Below are 21940 nucleotides of genomic sequence, written 5' to 3' on the forward strand. Positions count from 1 at the left end.
AAGAACATCTGTATCTTCAAGAACATCATCATCAAAACCTAGAAAATCAAGAACAGATCAAAACAGCATTTGATTAATTCAGCGAGATTTTAATATTAAACGAATTAATTTTCGTGCATCCAAAGGTAATTTTCAGATTTTCAGTTTGTTTACTTGAATCATCATCACCTAAACAAATCCAATCAAAACAGCATTAAATTAAATGAGATTTGAACAAATTAATTGTAGTGCTTTGAACAAAAAAAAAAACCCAAATTAAGAACTCAAAGTAAAAACCCAGATCAAGAACTAACACAAGGAATCAACCCCAGATCAACAACCTCCACCTCCACCGCCATGACCCCCACCGTCACTTCCTTCTCCCCTTTCAGCCGACGACCAGAGCCGGCACTCCGGCGCCTCGTTTTGTCGGTGACGATCCCACACAACGATCCCTCAATCCCCTCTTCTCCTTACACTCTCACACCCACACCCACATGCCTCCATTTCTGCACATATGGCCGGCCACCACTGTGGTGGCAGCGACGAGATCAGAAGAAACTCAAAGCCCTGATTTCGATTCAGATATGAAACTCAAAGCTCAAAACCCTAACTGACTCTCTCTCTTCTCTCTCTCCTCTTTCATGTAGATCTGCCATTGTACAAGTCGATTTCGTCATATTAGAAACCCTAGAACCGAAACCCAACTGCAGATTGTATATGAAGAGGATCTGAGTGCTCGATTGAATGGGTGCTCGATTGAATTGTTTGAGGATCTGAGAGAGAGATCTGAGTAAGAAAGATGAGAGAGACAGAGAGAGTTCTGTATGAGAGAGAGAAAGATGAGGATGATGATTTAGGTATTTTATATACATAATTGAGTTATAATAATTACAAAATACCCAAAATGCCCCTGAGAATAAAGACAAAATAGAAGGGTTTAAGTAGGAGAATCTGGTCAAATTTGAAATTTGGACTAAAATGGCATCAAAATGCAAACCACAGGGCCCTGGATGTAATAAGTTTGAGATTTGGACTAAAGTGGCAAAACTGGCCAAACCACAGGGACCAAAATGGCAGTTTACTCATTAAAATAAAACATAAGTTTTAAAGCAGCCATAAAACAATCCAAATAAAGTACCATAAGTCTAACATTCAAAACGAGAATTCGGGAATGACTGCTACAAGTTAATATTTTTAGGGTTAGAAACCTACTAATAGATTTGCTACTCAGGTTAGTTATGGGCCATGTAGTGGATTTGGTAATGGGTAATTTTAATACTTGGAATAAATTTTGAAAAAATTTATAGTATAGCCCAATAAAAGTTATTTATGTATTATATTTAAGATACTGAGGTCGTCTAAGAACACAAGATTTTTTAATACCGGTTTATCGTTAATGTCTAATCTAACCAAATTTTGATAAAAGTTTTGAATGTTTTAAAAGATAAGATAGAAATAAAAATGTAAATGAAAGGAAAAAAAACAAATAGGCATGAAGGAATCACTTGGTTCCAACTCCTCTTTTACGTAACCTTTGATAATTTTCGCACTTTGGGCTTTTTAAGAGATTATCTTAGTTATAGTGGCATGCCCCTCTTGTGAAGGGGACGTTACCTCAACCATATTGGTCTGAGTCAGCAGGGATATAGTCCCGCAAGGTCGGATTATTGAAAGATAATTAAATAAGTTATTAATGCGAAAACTGGTAGGCCCCTCTTATGAAGGCGACGTTACCCTCGGCCATATTGGTCTGAGTCAGTAGAGATACAGTCCCGCAAGGCCGGATAAAGTTTTAATAGTAGTTTATTTATAAGGAGTTCAATCCGTTCTTACTTTCCCCGATTTGATGCTATCTGCCTCAAGAGAAGTCCTAATAAGCTTGAACTAAGTCCTCGCAGGATCTATACACTGAACGAGGCAAGAACTTTATCCAAACACCCTTCTAACCCCCTTCCAGGCAGTTAACATGCTTTATATAGACCGTAAAGACATAAATGAGTGAATCAACGTGTAACGCCCAGCGTCCCTAAACTTTAGGCTCTTGGCATGATTAGTCCCTGAACTTTTAGCAATTGACAGTTTTAGTCCCTGTAATTATGTGATGTTGATACTTTGGAACTTTTGGTATGAATCTTATTGATACTTGATGATTAACACTATGATGCTTGATTCTTTATTCTAGATACTTGATTCTTGATACTTAAACTATGAGACTTGACACTTAATCCAGATACTTGATTCTTGACGCTTGACTCTAGACCCTTGATTCTTAATGCTATGAAAGCTAGATACTTGGAAATCTAGACTCTTGATTCTTGATACTTGATACGTGAGAAGCTATGATTCTTAACTCTTGATACTTATTTGGTGGTTGACTCTTTAAACTCGTGAAACTTGATTCTTCGTTGAACGAGAGACTAGAGTCTTGCCACTGGCGGAATCTATGAAACTTGGGAACTTTTGTGTTTATGATGTAATCTAGTAATGTGACACTCTTACCAAACTATACGCAGCGCAACGCTTAATCTAACTCGCAAAACGAATCAAAGATGGGAACGCGGAAAGGATGGGATTGACCAAGTGGCAATCCGATCGGATGACTATCCGATCGGATAACCACCCGATCGGATGACCACCCGATCGGATGGCCACCCGGTCGACCTGCCACCCGATCCAAGTGCACCACCTTAGTCTTTCCTCTCACACTATAAATAGGCCTGTCATATCACCATTATCAGTGATGTGACAGGCCTGCTCGAACGAGACACACACACACTACATTCCTCCATTTTCTTGTCGATTCCGGTACGTTACAAGCTAGATTCTTGTACTTTCTCGATCTACACTTCATTCTCTACGCGGTTCACCTTTGAAATCACACTTTTCACCGTGAAATCCCTCGGATCTAAGTTCTTGAGGATGATGTCATCATGGTGGCTGTACGAACTGACCTTATGATGTCATTCCTGGCAAGATCTAGCTCTGATCTAAGGAATTTCATGTGTTTTGCATCAAATCTAAGCTAAGATCTAAGATTTTTATAATAAAATTAGGTTTTCTTCATCTTTTCTTCAATCTTCCATTTAAACGGTGAAATCTGAGTATAAACAGACTGTAGACTTGACGAGTAGTCTAGAGCAGGTTCGTAAACAGATTGTTGCCGGAGAAGATAACCATGGAACGGATTCCGACATAAACTGTCGTAAACAGACAACTGTCTGGACAGGGGTGATTCCCATCCGATCAGAACGGCTGTGAGACAATGAGTTTGTCTCAATACGTCCCGTGCCGTCATCGTTAATATAGGAACTTAGGAACTTCACGAAATTACAAACAGCACAAGACCCACTCGATCGAGTGACAATCTGATCGGATGACCATCCGATCGGACAGCCACCCGATCGGGTAACAGTTGTCTAGTAAACTTAAATACTTGAGACTTGAAATTTTTCAACACTTAGAAACTTTTCAGAAACTTGGGACTTTGGGAATCACGATCGAGTGGCAACCCGATCGGATAGCCATCCAATCGGATAGCCATCCGATCAAGGTAACCAAAGCACTTAATCAATTTTGAAACTTGAACACATGGTCATCAGATCGAACAGCCATCTGATCGGACAGCCACCCGTTCCACTTGCACTAGGTCACCCGATCGAGTGGCAATCCGATCGGACAGCCATCCGATCCAGTGACTGTTCTAACACTTAGCGCAATCTCGTTATTCTACCTGACTCTTATCTGTTGTAATCTGATCAGGCTAATTCTAAAAGAGCTCCCTTTGATCCAATAACAGTTTATACTGTTAAGCAATCACTGTGAGTATACTCGATCCCTTTTCGCTTTAAACTTTTGGGATGTAACATGTATTCTATAAACTACGAAACTTGATGCTTTGAATCTAAACTCTATCCTATGTGTATGTGAAACTTGTGATTCTTGATTCTTGATTCTTTGTGCTATGTAACGTTTAATCAAAAGTGTGTAGTTCCGCCTTAACAATAGTAGCGCTATAGGAGATGCACCTCTCCCATTATTCTCAGGGGGTATTTTTAGGAGGATTCTAGTTTTCCTTGAGTCTTGGGTAAGCACTAAAGCATCGGGATACTTGGGCTATCACTGCGTGGACTGCGACACTAGCACGGCTGAAACTATTTTGTTACATTTACATATGGATATGAGTTGTTTTAAATCTATTATGCTAATATTCAGACTTGTATACTCGCCAATACTTTTGTATGGGTATTTTAATACATGTTGCAGGATGATAGGATGCAGGGATCATGGAAACAAGCTAGGGTTGAAGCTAGAAACTCGCCTAGTTAAATTCTAGAATTTTGAACAATGAAATTTGGGGTTGTATTTTGAATCTTATGTTTGAAGTAATGTTTTAGACAAATTTTACATGATACTTAATTAACTACTATCGAAATATCTAGTGTTGTGGAAATCTCATGAGCACTGAACGCTTAGTGCTCGCACCCCAATGTTTCCGCCATTGGTTGGGGTGTGACACAACAAAACATGAAGAAATGTTTAAACAAATTTCATTTTCAATATAAAAAAAACTAGTTATTAAAGTCATTAAACCCAATTAAACAGTTGCCAAAGATTGAAAATCAAAAGTAATAGATAAAAGATTTTTCTTCACCAAGTGTTGTAAGAGATTAGCCAAGCATGGCCTTTGTTTGACAAGAACTCTTACGATTGATCTTGGATCCCGAGACTACTACACACTCTAAAAGATGAAAGATGGATGATGGTGGTGGGTGTTGGTGTTGTAGTGGTGGTGGACTGATGGCAAGTGTGAGAGAAGTGGTTTGCCAAGGGATGCCTTTCTCTTGAACCAAGCATCTCTATTTATAGCAGAAAACAGAGGTCTGGCACGGCCCCGTGGTGAATGTACTTGCTGTACTATCACAGATTCTTTGAATCCTAGAGTTGACCATGGCCCATGTTGAGTTGGCACGGCCCCGTGTTGGTTTGTCTTTTGCTGTTGTCTTTTTCTACAGGGAATCTTGACTGGGCACGGCCCCGTGCCTAAGCTTCTGTTTTTGTTATTTTTGTTGTTTTGGATGTGGATGGGGGTTCGGCATGTCATGTCACTCCTACTTCTTTGTATTTGTGTTGGTTTCTGCTGTTAATTTGTTCCTTTTATTCGTTTATGCTCTTTTGATCCTGTAAATTAAAAGTAAACAAAGAAACATGCTTTTTTCCAACATTAGTACTGAAAAATGGTCGATTTTATGCCTTATTTGATTTAATTTATATGTTGCATTTTGCTCACATCATAAAAACACACACATAGGGCGTAAAACAATATCAAAATTTATTTACTGGCTAATTTGAATCCAAAACAAATGTAAATCGTTTCAAAAAAAAATCACACACAAATAGGGGAATAAAACAATATCATCAAAATGAGTCAATAGTTTTAAGCAATCAATTATGTCACAACGGTCACCTCGAAAACAGGGGCAACAACAACACCAATAAAAACCAATTACATTACATCAAATGAACACCAATCATCCCTATTTTTCGATCTATTCCTACCTTGTTGGGTGTTGTTAGTAGTCGTTTTTAGAGCACAAGTAGGGAGACTCTACATAAAATTCTCGTAGATCGTTTTAAGGTATGTTCTCGTTTAAGTTTATGTTTAGTTATTTATTATTTCTTTTTAGTAGTTAATATTAGTATTATTATTGGTAATAATATATTATTAGTAGTATGTTAGTACTACCTCCGTCCCATTAAAAGTGTCCTATTTTGAATTTTCAAAGTCTTTATTTGTAAACTTTGACTTTAATTATATATTTTGTGTTATATAAAACTTGATGAAAATTAACCCGATAAAAACACTTGTAAAACACACTAAAATCATATAACTTTCATCAAGTATTATCTAACACAAATAAAATTATTTAAGGTCAAAGTTTACAAATAAAGACTTTGAAAATTCAAAATATGACACTTTTAATGGGACAGAGTGAGTATTATTTATAGGTACTAGGGTTATTGTCAAGGGCGGGTGTAGGTAGCCTAGCCTTAGTTAGGCATGCACTAATAAGCATGCTTAAACAAGGCATCATTAACCAATATCCAACCATACTAATGACTAGTTAGGTATACCATTGCCTAACCTAGGATTATGTATTTGTGTTAGGACTGTGAGATAACACCCAATCGTACTAGCGGTTGTTAAGCTACTTTTAATCAGGTGAGTTATCATACTCGTCTTTTAAACTTTGATAGTATACTCGTCCAAATTGGTAATAATGAGAATGCTACAATATGCATGTGTTGGTAGGGGTATATGGGATCCTATTATGCTTAATGGGGTGTGTCACTCTAAGAAGGGTAATAATGTGTTGTAGCCACAGGCACTTCGTGCTTAAAGGTCCAGCGACACACGCCCATACCTATGTGACGACCGTAAGGGGGCATGGCTGGAGGACCGGTATGTCCCTTGTACGGTGGTTTGTGACAAGTCAAGTATGGCCTATAAGGTTCAATGAGGCCCAACTGACTATAATTTGGTCACATGCCGATATTGTGTAGGCGTATAATGTAGATTGTGGTATGTCTTTATAAAATTGTATAGTATGAGTTCACCAGTATATAGCTTACGTCGTTTTGAGTACACTTATCTCAGGTGAGCCGTGAGGAAAGCTATAGGAACTACTTGACAGTTGTGAAGGTTAGAAGATCAAGGAGTTCATAGTTGTTAAGAGCTTGTAAATAAATAAGGTTTTATACTCAAACATTTATAAGTTTTAATGTAAGTTTACTTTGCTTCGGCTATAAATGTATCAATTGCGCATAATCGCCCGAATCACGGGTGGGGTGTTAGAGCGGTTAGTGTTCGGTAGCGGAGGGTGTTGGCGACGACAGCTGTGACAACCCGAACTTTCAAGGTTCGTTACGTTTTAATTTTTATGACCTTAACTCCGTTAAAAAATTTGGTAATTTTGTTAATTATTATGTTCTGGGCCACAATAACCAATCATGATTATACTCGGGCCTGTTAGAGCACACTTGGGCCTATTAGTGCCATCCGAACATCAGTGTGGACTGGTAGTTGTGGGTACGATCTTTACAATTTGGTGACCCGTTACAATCTTTACAATTTCAATGTAGACCGGTTTTGTGAGCCCAAGTCAAACCAGGCCCAACCGGTTGTTGGGCTGCCCAAATCAAACCCCTTTAACAAATCTCTTGCATATATGATTAGCGCAGCCCAGTTGTGTTCCAGCCCAACTTGTAACCGACCCACCTATCCTCAATGATTTAAGAATAGTATTTTACTTATAACTGATTAGCACATGTACGTAAACCCCTCTTATTACTTCTCAATCATCACATAACAAACCCTAGCTAGCTATTGTGTGACGGCAGTGGCATAACCCCCCTACATCGTAATTGAAGTCTATCCCTCTTAGGAATTATCCTTCTTGTCTAGTGAATATCAATCTTAGGTTAGTCCAATCATGTTTATTAAGTTCTTGATGTATTGTACTCGTTTGTTCATAACTTGATTGGAAACTGGTTCGTGACGATAGGATAATTGTATGATTAATGTTGATTGATTTAATTATTAGTGCTGCATGATTAGATGGTATGGATATGTGATCTTGATCAACATGAGTGTCGTGAATTGTGGTAGTTTTTTGATGATGAGTGTGTCATAATTTATGTGTTGTGATCGAGTAACAGTGGTGTGATATTGCTCATGTGTGAAGTCTTTTGTTTGATATCTATTTACATGTATCCGTATTATGTTTCGCAATGGGCTTGATGTTATTGTGAACTCTTAAACTGGATGTTAGAGCATGTATGTAACCTAGGGGTTAGTCAGAGCATGTAAACTACGAAGTTGGGATCGATGCTTGTTAATTGATTTAATGGTTAATTGATTGCATGATTTATTTACTATTTCGATCATTGTTGTGTACATGGGATTCAGAGTGTATTGATAGGAACATGTTAATGAATTGATACCTTGATTTGGAACTTCCATATTATTATTCGATTTAAATAAGATTGGGATTTGTTAGCGGTGATTGTTGCAAAAGTCAAGGAATTGATTACTAGGATAAGTAATAGTTTGACACGTTTCCAAAACTGAGGATATGATAATAAGATAAGTCACACATATAATTAGCCTATGAAATTGGATTACATATATAACCGAACTGAACTTGGGCCGTTCTGTTTAGAGCTGGGCCACAAGTTTAATTATTCGCATATAAGGGGACCGGTTCTTATACCTCTGTTGGGTCTTGGGCCAATCGGACTACACAACAGTTTGTAAAGGACTAGTGTAGACATGGGCCGGAAATCATTAGACGGAAATTCAGTTGGGCCACCCTTTTAGACTTAATCACACCAGGCCCAAACCGTATAACACAAGCCCATACGCACAGTTGGGCCACCCTTTTACGAAAAGACTATAACTGAACAGATCCGAAATCGACCATGGCACTCAGCTCCAGACCGCAAGGTTCGTTTCTTGTTTACTATTGCATAGTATCTACAGTGTTTGCTTATAGACAACACCACACGTGAATGCACACTTGGCACTATAGTATGAACTTATATGTTGACATCTCATGTTATGTGTGACACCCCTTGAACTTTCATGATCTATGTATGTTGTGATGTCATATGTCTTGTTGCTTGAATTCGGGGAAATCTTTTAACACGAGTTAGGAGGAACTGAGATAAACATGCAAACTGAGTTATTATTATGGGTGCACACATAATAATAATGTGGGGTGCATGTGAGTCCCAGTGAAATTTGACAAGTGTAAAAAGGGTTCCGCTCTGTTGGTTGATGTTATGTTAGAACTCAGAAACTTGTGGAGACCATAGTAATGCTTGACTCCTACATGAACTTGCATCTTAAATCCTTCCTTTTCTTATATAGAATCACGAGTGGACGTGGTGGACGTGGTGAAGGCCGCGGAGGTGGACGTGGTCATATTGCTATGACTCAAGCTGAGTTAACCGATCTCATCAACACTCGCGTGGCTAAAGCCTTAGCGGCTTATCAGGCTGGTACGATATGTACCAAACACTCTTATCCCTTGTGTCGTATGCTTGAGTCTTACTTGTTTATTATCTGTCCTTTCGTTGATAGGTCAACCGGTGCAGCAAAATCCGCACCATCCACCTGTTTGCATGTTCAAAACCTTTATGGATTGTAAGCCGCAGACCTTCAGTGGGACTGAAGGGGCTGTAGGACTCCTGCGTTAGTTCGAAAAGGCAGAGTCCGTATTCGCGATGTGTAACTATCCTGTTGGGAACAGAGTGAAGTTGTGACAACCCTCACCAAATCAGGTATCCGTACAAATTAATTAACATTTAATTACTGCTTAATTACTGTGCTTGCTTACAATTGTGGATAAACTGCTACTTGCATTCTGATAAATACACATACTTGCATCATACTTTATTAACTGTCACTCCATTTACTTACACAAGAACTATAGTGACAAACTTGATGCACAAAAGCATAGTAGCACAAAGAACGGATAACCCAGTAAACGTGCTGACATAGCCAGCACCAGGCAGACACTGCCTCTAAGGCCTGTATGAGCCAAGAATAGTTTACTACACTAGTAGGAAGTGTAGGGAGGTGAGGATTGTAGAACTGCGTCACTAGGTGATAGTTATAGTGACCGGATGTGCCTAAAACATATTTTAAACACAAAATCCTGCACTTTAAAATAAAATTCAGCATTAAGCTAACTAGTAAAGTGCAAAAACATGGGAAAATAATACTAGACACTTTCCAAAGTGTCGGGAATACATCGTGTCACTAAAAATAATAATAAAGACACTTTAAATGCTTATTAAGCACTTTAACGGATCAGTATCCAACCGAACAACCGGACTTTACCCGTAACATAAAAATATTGTCATTGACACTATTTTTCTTTTTCTGAGCCAGTTAGGGTCCCCGAATACCCTAACACCCGCTATAATGCATAACATACTAGTAAATGTTTTAACCTTCTAAGTAAACTAACTTAAACATCTAACTATCTAGTTGAAATTGAACCATGACCCCCCCCCTGACCGAAATCGTCCCATGTGGGACACACCCTCACCATCTTGATTATTTTAATATCCCTTGCTTCATATCTAGAGGACACATTAACTAATGGTTAAGAGGATTATTTGGTTTATAAATAACACTCAAGATCACATCACATATTCACTTCACCACAACAAAAATCACAACTCTTTCCCTCTCTTCTCTTTGTGTTCGGCCGAGAGCCTTCACATCCATCCATCCATTTTCGAGTTTCGATCTTGCAATTCCAAGCATACACAAAGGTGAAGGATCACGTATAAGGAAGCTCGGTGCTTACGGATTGCCAAGGACCTCACCACAACGCTATTAACCACCCATTTTTCATCTAGTTTCTTCCCTAGCCACGAGCTAGTAGTAAGTGACTCTAAACACCTTATTGATCTTGTCTAAAGTGGTTAATAAGAGATTTGTCGGATAAAAATCATAAACACTCAAGAACAAAACTTAAAGTCTAGTAAAAATGATGAACATAGTGGTTAATGAGTAAATATTAGTGTAAAACTTTTGAAACTTGTTTTGTTACGATTCTTGTATGTTGTTTGATGCTAGTGGTAGTTCGGATCGTCATCTAACCCGACTAAGTCATGTTCATGGAACATGAACTAGTGTATGTTAAAGTATGAAAGTGATTAGATGATGAACATTACCACTTATGAACATGTGGTATTTTCGAAGAACCAAGTGTAAAATGAAATCATGTTAGAAGCCGGATCTTTCATAAATAAAGGTGTTTTTGTGAACAAACAAGTGTGTAGACACTTGTGTAACAAAAGGATTTAACAAAGGAATGTTTTTGAGATTTTTGACTAGAAGTTGTATAAATGCATTTTCCTTAAAAATAAGATTTTCAAGAAACCGATTTCATTTATAAAAGTAGAAAGATCTACTAAAAATATTGGAAGGTTACTACACACTTTTACATAACCCACAAGTTCATGTGTTTGCGATCTATGTATATTCTTGACTAGTTTGGTGTTGAAATATTGTTTGTTGATGTTGAGAAATTGTTGATTGAGTTTTGAAAAGAAAATGATACGCTAGTAAGCGTGGCCACCTCCAGTTACAGAGGAAACTCTGGCGAAATTTTTCCAGAAATATAACACTTGGAAAATATTTTTGTAACAAGTGTTATGAATATATTTTTTAACTTGTTTTCCAAATAAATTTCGCGATGATTTTGTTACAAGATTACCAAGTGCCGAAGGTGGGTTTTCGTAAATAAAACTTGCTAAATATATATTGAGAATATATATTTTTCATAATAACATTTGTGTAAATTTTATGATTATTTTGTGAACTACATAAATATTATTTTTAGGGTAAAAATAATATTACTAGAATACACTGAATATTAACGGCTCCAAAATAATACTAACGCCTTCACAATAAATATTTAAGTTACACCGGTATTATTATTACCACCCGAACTTCAACGTAACTTATGTATTTTCAGAAAATACCTTTAAATGCGTATTTTGATAAAAGTATTATTTTGGAAAGTGGTATGTAATAAAATATAATATTTTTGGGAAAAATATTTATATTTTGGAAGTAGAGTATTTTAGACAAATGAAATAAAATATATTTTATTAAGTGAGACTTAATAATATATTTCGAAGATACGTAAACGCACATGTATTAAAACCCCCATCCTTGGGAAGCAGTACTACAATATGAAGCATTAGACGGTGTTCAAGATCTTTTTTAGACGGTGTTATAATAATAACCCCGTCTTAAAATCAATTCCTCACATGGCCGTTGTGCCAATCCAATTAAAATATTCATTAAAATTCCATATAACCCCGTCTTATGCTTAAACCCCGTCTTAAAATCAATTCCTCACCCTTTAGACGGTGTTCCCTTTAAACACCGTCTTATGCTTATATATACACACCCTTTAGATGGTGTTTTTTAACACCGTCTTATATACTCATCTAACAATTATCTTAGAAAAAAAACAATCTTAAACCCATTCTACCCTTACTATCATTTGCTCAACCAAAACCCTAGCCTCCATTCCCCTTCTACTCGCAGCCATTCAGACGCAGCAAATCCTACCCTCCCTTCTCATTCTACTCGCAGCCATTCAGACGCAGCAAACCCCTCCAGCCGCACCACTCCAGCCGCGGGTTAGTTTTTCGTTCGTTCGGTATTGTCTTGTCGGGTTGGGTCTAGCTGCGGCCGTTTATTTTTGTTCGGTATTGTCCGTACGGTCATTGATCTGAACATATATACTAGTTTAGGAAGGTAATTGATCACTCGTTATGGTTATAGTTCATGTTATCTGTATTTTTTGAAGTGGATTTCATCAGATGTTTTGATCTAATTGTATATGTGATAGTGAGGTTGGTTATTGTAACTGAAAAATGATGTTACAGTTTTGATTCACATTTCTAGGTTTGTAAGTTAAAATGCTATGTAAGCTTTTGGAAACTAAGTGTGTTGTGGATGTAGAAATATGCATTTTGCTTGTTGATTTTGTTTTGATAGAGTGGTTGTGTAACTTGTGTTAATGTGTTACAGGATGGGAGATACGGTGTTACAGGATCTCTACTTTTGGATGGCGAGCTGCGGGTGAGGTAATAGTTATTAAAAGATAAATCAGATTGAGATGTTTATGTTTGTGTATAATTTTACGGATTTAAAGTTATTGCAACAGATTAAGATGTTTGGGAAACCTTAAGGGCTCCGTGAGGTTTCACAAGCGCATGGTAAGTTTGTGCTTGTGTGTCTCAGATTAAGGAAGGGGAAAGTTAGGGTTGAGCATTATGCATTAAAACGAACAAAGTTTATTTTAGCTCATGATTCTAGAATTGCGTGTTTTGCTCCGGCACAGTACAGAAATATGCTTGCTATGGCCAGCAACGACGCTGTGCCGTTGCACGAGGTAGGCCTCAATCTCGTTTATGTTTTAATAACACTTTCCCACAATTTGATCATCTTTTTCTCCCTAAAAACGGATGTTTATTGACTGGAACTGCTACAATAAATTTTATTGAATAACCAGAGTCAGATACTCTGCTGTAATAAGTTAATAACACTAGCTGTTTTAGGTAATGTTTATATCTTGTTAGGTTGAAGATGATGGTAAAGTATCTGTAAGGGGAGTAAACGTTACGGGTGAGAAAACTGTGTGTATTTGATCAGGTATTCGAGATGCAGTCTAAAAACCTGCCTTCCGGGTCACTTTTCTGTCTAGTATAAGCTGCTGGGGCCCGTTGATCCTCAACAATTTTCTGGGAATTTTGGGACTGATGGGGTTCTGGAAGGAATAGTGATGAAAGCAGCAAATAAGATGAAACTAGGATTAAGATATTCCATGCTGATGCATATATTGGTATGTTTTATGTATTGCATCATGGTTTATCTATTAGGATTTTGTGTTTACTTTTTAATTAGATACATTGACTAGTTATGAATCTCTTAAAACTTACTCTCAAAATTGTTACCTCAGATTACTATTGCCTTTGATGAAACAACTACTATTGAAGATGTTGATGCTTTGTTCAAAGTTTTGCATTGGGGAAATCTGAGTGTCTCCCTTTTCCATACATTGTGAATGTTTGTATACCTTTTTCGCCAGAATTTTGAAGGTTTTTACCTAGGTGACATTCACTACTGCCTCTATTGCACCAGAGATTCAAGATGCTATCCCTTTTGGGCTTGTGAGGGAGACTCCGTATTTGACTCATCCAATTTTTTTTAGCGACTTAGGTATTTCGTTAGATTAGCGTATGTAGTTTATTTATACAATTTAACGTAGTTTGTTATGTATTCACAAATGATTGTAATTTGACGGGTTTATTTTCGAATTGGATGTCTACGGGTTTATTTTAGATTTAAATATGTATTGTTTTGTTTGATTTGAAAATGTTCCATTGGTGTATGTGTATAAGCTTGTGTATTTCCTGGAAAACCTTTTATATGTTTTTTTCCTAGCAAATGTATTTATGGAAAACCTTTACTTTTCCAGCAGTTTATAAGACGGTGTTCACTAAGTTTAAGCCGGTGTTCAAACTCTGCCGGTGTTCAAACTCTGAACACCGTCTAATAAGACATGAATTTTAAGCCGGTGTTCAAACTGAACACCATCTAAAAAGATATGATTTTAAACCAGTGTGGTTTAAGACGGTGTTGAAAACACCGTCTTAAAACCCATATCACCCCGTCTTAAGCTCTATTTTGTAGTAGTGAAGGAATATAATTAATACATAATTACGAAGTGTAAACACAAAATAGTTGTCTAACTATTTCCCAAAAACTTAAACCTTAAGCTAAGGCACGACCGTCCGTCTAATCGAAGTTAGTACGTGTAGGTCGTCGCACAGCAGGTTGACTGGGAGATTACTAGTTAGAGACGCACTACGATGAGTTCATGTCCCCCTTTTCTCTTAACTGTTTTCAGTTTTTTAAACTGCGGGGGTGAAATACATGTTACTGTGATTACGAATACTTTACACATGGTATGTTTAGCGTAAGGAGGGTTACTACTTAGATCATGTGAGTGAGTAGGCGGGAACTGAAGGCCATTAATCTTCAGTGTAGGACCGAGGGACAATAGCGGTAGATCTATCTGGGTCTAGCGAGCCCAGCCCCAGGCCCAACAGTACGGACCTCGGGGTGACTTGGTACCCGACGCAAAAATCTGCTAGGTTTGAGTCTTCCTACTGCACTTCCCACATATCAATGGCCTTGCAAACCATTGGTGATCTCTTTTTTTCCTTATTTGCTACATACCAGGATTTTTATATACTTACAAAGCTTTTACATACTCACTACACATGAACTCGCTCAACATTTTTGTTGATTTTTCCAACTTACATGTATTTCAGGGAACTAAGGATCTGGCACGGTATGCTACGTTTTCGCGCTGCGTATGAGTTATGGGATCATCCAAGTTTAGGGGTTGTGGCTTTTACCTGGACGAGTCACAATTCTTAAACTACGTCTGTTTTACGTTTGTGTTTGTGTCTTCTAAACAATGTTTTTATTTTGTAGTGCTGTAAACTTGATGCATGTGTCAGCGTATCAAACAATGTTGTGGTATTTTGTTTTTAAGACTTTAATCAATGGATGATCTGCATGGTTTTACTTTCATATAGCTTGTTCTGATTAAGCTATGGTATTAAGAAGTCACACCAAAATAAACCCACGCTTCCGCAAAGCCAGGGTGTGACAGCTTGGTATCAGAGCTCTGACCATAGCGAACAAGGATTCCTTCTCGAGTCTAGACTATGATCACTAGGGCTCTCACGAAAACATTTTTACATTGCATACCACTTAAGTCCAGATCCAGGTCACAAAACGTTTTTACAAAAGTTGAGCACATTTTATTCGTTAGTTATGGCTCAGTCTGGGAGGCTGAGGTAGTGGTCTAGTGGGACTAGGAGGCTCAGTCTGGGAGGCTGAGGGAGTTGTCTAGTGGGACTAGGGAGTCAGTCTGGGAGGCTGGGAGAATTGTCTAGTGGGACTAGGGAGTCAGTCTGGGAGGCTGGGAGAATTGTCTAGTGGGACTAGGGAGTCAGTCTGGGAGGCTGGGGGAGTTGACTAGTGGGACTAGGGAGTCAGTCTGGGAGGTTAGGCTAGTGGGACTAGGAGGACTATTTGATTGCTTATTGGTGACTAATATGTTTATTTGACTATGTGATTGATTATTTGTGCATATGTGTGTTTGTGTTACAGACGATATGCCTTCATCCGGCACCGAAGAGTCGGACACCACTGACCCTATGCCCATAGTATCGGACGACAGAGTGTCATCAGAGCACGAGGTGTATACTTCGGACACCACCAGTACGGACGACGATGACTTCCAGCCATTTGCGCTGCCCAATGCCGTTGCTGAGCCCGCTGATGGCCCTATCGCTGGGGATTTGTCGCTCGCGGTGATACCTGCCCCTGTACCCCTTGTCGTGCACCCTATTGTTGACATGCCTCTTGACGTAGTCGCTGACGACGACGTCGACTTGCTTGATGAGGATCCACTAGAGGATGACTTTGAGGGCGAGGCCCACATAGCTGCTGGCGATCTCTTACTACTCGCGGATGCTCCTACAGAGGAGGCAGCCATCCATTCACCCGTCCCAGACTCCTTTGAGTCTGTGGCATCTGCACCATCACAGGCGCAGGGAGTGCAGCACTACTCGCATGATACAGACCCTGATAGAGCGTCATCCGCTGCACCTGCCCCTGCCCCGAGTTTTGCGATCGATCATGACTTTGATGATGATTCAGACCCCGTTTTCCCACTTGGTTTTGATCCAGACCAGAAGATTGAGTTTATTCACCTAGATCAGCCTATGGAGGACCCTGTTGACCCCGTTGATCCCATGTTTGCTGATCCCGCTGATTTTGAGATGGAGTTTGACGATCCGGAGCCTGCTGTGGCCCCCGAGCCAGTAGTTGCTCCAGACCCCGCATTCGAGCATGATCCTATTCATGCTGATGTACCCGCTGTTGATCCTTTGATTGCTGATATACCTGTCGATGATCATCCTATTGTTGCTCCACTGTTGGAGCATGATCATGCTGTTGATGCTCATATTGATGCCCCTCACATTGCTGACATTCCTGCTGATCCTGTTATTGCCCCTCTTCCTGACCCAGTGCCTGTGGAGCCAGATCATGCACCTTTTGCGACCCATGTTGACCCTCGATATGCGCATACCCGAAATGGGTGGATAAACGATGATGATGACTACCCGCCTTTTATGGTGCCTGTTACACCTGTTTCAGCACCTACTTTAGCTCCTATTGATGCACCTTTGTTTCCTGCACACGTCACTGATGCGCATCGCGCAGACCTTCCTATCACATTTCTCCAGGACACACCCCCACCACGTCCTGGGGAGGGTTCATCCCGTCAGCCTTTTGGCCATGCACCTTTCATGACTGGAGGAGACCAGTTTGTACCACAGGTCTCTCATCACACTGCTGTTCCCCCTGTTGCACCATTTACTGTGCCATCCTTTGCTCCATCTAGCGAGCCTTTTCTCTGGACTTCGCCACCCATCATGCCGCCATCTGATCCTTATCATCCTTATCACATGGGTTATTCCACGGAGGATATTCTCAGGTCGTTCATGATACAGCAGGAGGCGCTGACTCGTCGCGTGCAGGAGCTTGAGAGAGCTCAGCGACCACCATGCCAGTGCCAGGGCCAGACTCACCCTGCAGTATCACATCCTCCTCGTCCGTTATCTCCCGATTCTGCTGCTCGTTTTTGGACACCGGAGCAGCAGATAGCATATCTTTTGCGTTCTCATCGAGCTATGGAGGAGGATTGGCTTCACATGCGACGTTTGTTCTTTTCCTGTTTTCCCCCTCCTCCACCGCCATCAGCGTAGGGCTATTTTGTACGACACGGGTAGACTTTTGTTGAGAAGACGGCGATTGCACAGATTGCATAGCTTTTGGGAGACTGCATTTTGATTATGACTTTTGTTGTTATGTATATTGGGTATTGTTGACACTGATTTGATATTTTGGACTGGGGTGATGTAGCCCTTAGTCATTGATGTTGTATGATACAGTTATGTGCTTGTACACCTTACATTGTGGTCTCGATTTATGACAGTGCAATCGCAGTATTCTCCTCACACGTGATGTTTGATTTATTGTTTATGTTCTATAACATGAGATGTTATGTGTTTGATTTGTTTATAACATGAGATGTTATGTGTGATATTGTTGCTATATACGTATGATCCTTCTATTTATTACGACCTGACCTACGTAAACACATCTTTTAGAAGATGCCACCGAGACGCCAGACACGCATGCCTACCAACGAGGTAGAACTTTAGCAGGTCATCGCTGCCGCCATTGCGCAGTACGCAGCCTCACAAGGAGGAACTAGCGGAAGTAATTCTAACAACAATGGCAATAACAATCCGCCTCATGGTAATGTTAAGTCATTAAGGCATACCATGATACAATTGGATATCTCTTGCACGTTTGCTAATACCATCTGTATATTCTAACGCATGTGCAGGGTGCACATACAAGCAGTTCCTTGACTGCAAGCCTATAAACTTTGACGGCACAGGAGGTGCTGTTGATTTTGTCCGATGGGCCGAGAAGACGGAATCTGTTCTCCGAATAAGCAAGTGCGCTCCAGACCAACAAGTTACGTACATTTCTGGGCTATTCATGGACGGAGCCCTGTCCTGGTGGAACTTACAAGTTCAGACTCTTGGTGAAGTTGTTGCATATGCAATGACGTGGAACGAGCTAAAAGAGCTTATGCGAAGAAAGTATTGCTCTCGCGCTGAAATTCAAAAGTTGGAAACTGAATTTTGGCACCTGAAGATGGAAGGTCCGAAAATTGCGGAATATGTTCAAAGGTTTCATGACTTGTCACATGTGGTACCTTATATGGTTACACCGGAATTCAAGCGAATCGAGTGCTTCATTTGGGGTTTAGCTCCTCAAATCATAAGTATGGTGACCTCTTCAAAGCCGGCAACAATCACTGAGGCAATCGATCTGAGCGTGGCTCTTACTGAGGAAGCTATCCGCCTAAACAAGTTTTCTGATGTTGAGCAAAAGAAGAAGGAGACTCACGTAGAGTCGTCCGGGGGTAATAAAAGGAAGTTCTCGAATTTCAAACAAGGAACAAGCGGCGTTGGTAAGAAAGGAGAGTCAAGCACACCGGTTCAAGCTACAACCGGTGCTGGAAAGAAAGGAAAAGGTTATATGGGTACACACCCCAAGTGTAACACCTGCCAGCGTCACCATTCTGGCCGGTGTGGGTCAAGAATATGCGAAGCTTGTGGAAAAACTGTACATTTGAAGGATAACTGCTGGGCTAATGCTGGTCGGGAGGCCAAGGAGGTTTTGGTAATCGGAACAATAACCGGGGTGGAAATGGAAATCGTCCACAAGGAAATAATGGAGGGAATGGAAATCGAGGCAACAATGCGAATCAAGCTGGTACTGTGAATCGAAATCAAAACAACGACCAAGCTGGGAATGGAACAGGAAATGGTCAAAGAATGGGTTGTTTCAACTGTGGTGACATTGGGCATTTTAAAAGGAACTGCCCAGAATTGAACCAAGCACGTGGAAGAGTCTTTAATATCGAAGCGAGGGAAGCGCGCCAGGATCCCAATGTTGTTACTGGTACGCTCCCTATAAACCAACGCTTTGCATCCGTTTTATTTGATACTGGTGCAGATTATAGCTTCGTGTCATTAGAATTTAAGAATATGCTTGGTTTAGCCGCTAGTAAACTAGATATCCCGTACTCAATCGAATTGGCGAATGGAAAGTTAGTAGAAGCTAATGAAGTGGTCAGAGGTTGTGTAATCGAGTTGGGAGAGCATGAGTTTGCTTTGGATCTACTACCAGTCAAGTTAGGAAGCTTCGACGTGGTAGTAGGGATGGATTGGTTATCGAGCAACAAGGCGGAGATTGTTTGTCACGAAAAGATCATTCACATCCCAACCGAAGGTGGTGAAACAATTGTAGTTCATGAAGAGAAGCGAGATACGCCTTTAAGAATCATCAGCTGCCTGAAAGCCCGTAAGTGTTTACAGAAGGGATGTGCTGCCTTCCTGGCACACATTGTAGATAAGAAAGTTGCTGAACCAAAGATCGAAGACATCCCTGTCGTGAGGGAATATCTGGAAGTCTTCCCAGAGGACTTGCCAGGATTGCCAACCCAGAGGCAAGTGGAGTTCCATATTGACTTAGTTCCAGGCGCCGCGCCTGTAGCTAGGGCACCTTATAGACTTGCCCCGTCTGAGATGCAGGAGTTGTCGACACAACTCCAGGAGCTACTTGACAAAGGATTCATCCGACCAAGCTTCTCACCTTGGGGAGCTCCAGTTTTATTTTTCAAAAAGAAGGATGGTAGTTTTCGTATGTGCTTTGACTACCGGGAGTTGAACAAGTTAACGATTAAGAATAAGTATCCTCTGCCAAGGATTGATGATCTATTTGACCAGCTGCAAGGCTCAAGATTTTACTCTAAGATCGATTTATGATCAGGTTACCATCAGTTAAGGATACAAGAGGAAAGTATCCCGAAGACAACCTTCAGGACTCGCTACGGACATTACGAGTTCCTAGGTATGCCGTTTGGGTTGACAAACGCACCTGCAGTTTTCATGGACCTAATGAACAGAGTTTGCAAGCCGTACTTGGATAAGTTCGTGATTGTGTTTATCGATGATATTTTGATTTATTCAAAGACGAAGAATGAACACGAACAGCATTTAAGAGCCATTCTGGAGTTGCTGAAAGAGGAACAGCTGTACGCCAAATTCTCAAAGTGCGAGTTTTGGCTACGCGAAGTCCAATTCCTTGGACATGTGGTAAATGGGGATGGAATTCATGTGGATCCAACAAAGATCGAGGCGATCAAGAATTGGGAAACCCCAAAGACGCCAACTGAGATACGTCAATTCTTAGGTTTGGCTGGGTATTATCGAAGGTTCATTAAGGATTTTTCAAAGATCGCTCAACCACTAACACTCCTCACGCAGAAAGATAAGAAGTTTGATTGGGGAATCAAATAGAAAGAAGCGTTTCAGCTGTTAAAAGACAAGCTCTGCAATGCGCCAATCTTAGCACTACCAGAGGGTACAGATGATTTTGTGGTATATTGTGACGCTTCGCGTCAAGGCTTGGGTTGCGTGTTGATGCAAAGCCAGAAAGTCATAGCTTACGCGTCACGACAATTGAAGGTACATGAAGAGAACTATACCACGCATGATTTGGAACTCGGCGCAGTGATATTTGCGTTAAAGATCTAGAGACACTACCTATATGGTACGAAATGTACAATTTTTACGGATCATAAGAGCCTACAACACATATTCGACCAGAAGGAGTTGAATATGAGACAGAGACGATGGGTTGAGTTGTTGAACGATTACGACTGTGAGATAAAGTACCATCCAGGGAAGGCGAATGTGGTCGCCGATGCCCTAAGTCGAAAGGAGAGAATCAAGCCCATAAGGGTTAGGGCTTTGGAGATGGTTATTCAAACAGACCTTTCCTTGCGCATTCGCGCCGCGCAGAAAGAAGCTCTTAAGGAAAGAAACCTTGATGAAGAATATCTCCGTGGGATGGAGAAGCAATTAGTGCCAAATGAGGAAGGGACGTTATGTTTTATGAAAAGGATTTGGGTCCCTCTGTTTGGTGGTTTGAGAAAGGTTATCTTTGATGAGGCACACAAATCACGGTACTCTATCCATCCAGGAGCGGATAAGATGTACCAGGATCTTAAAGATTACGATTGGTGCCTAGGATGAAAGGCGACGTTGCTGTTTATGTAAGCAAATGTTTGACGTGCGCCAAGGTTAAAGCTGAATACCAGAAGCCTTTAGGACTTCTGCAACAACCTGAGATTCCCAAGTGGAAGTGGGAACAAATTTCAATGGATTTTATAACGAAGTTGCCAAGAACGGCAAGAGGTCATGGCACTATTTGGGTAATAGTGGACCGATTAACGAAATCAGCGCACTTCTTACCTATCAGAGAGAAAGATAACATGAGCAAGTTGGCCGAAATCTACATGAGAGAAATCGTTACACGCCATGGAGTGCCTCTCTCGATCATCTCTGATAGAGACGGAAGGTTCGTATCAAGGATTTGGCAATCCTTCCAAGAAGCTTTTGGCTCACAATTGAATCTGAGCACTGCATTTCACCCACAGACCGATGGACAAAGCGAGCGAATGATACAGACATTGGAGGATAAGCTGAGAGCACGTGTTATGGATTTGGGTGGTAGCTGGGATAAGCATTTACCATTGGTCGAGTTTTCATATAACAACAGCTACCACACCAGTATTGGTGACGCGCCATTTGAAGCTCTATATGGCCGCAAGTGCAGATCACCGCTTTG

Source organism: Helianthus annuus, chromosome 13 (genome assembly GCF_002127325.2).
Source record: "Helianthus annuus cultivar XRQ/B chromosome 13, HanXRQr2.0-SUNRISE, whole genome shotgun sequence".
Lineage (NCBI taxonomy): Eukaryota > Viridiplantae > Streptophyta > Magnoliopsida > Asterales > Asteraceae > Helianthus > Helianthus annuus.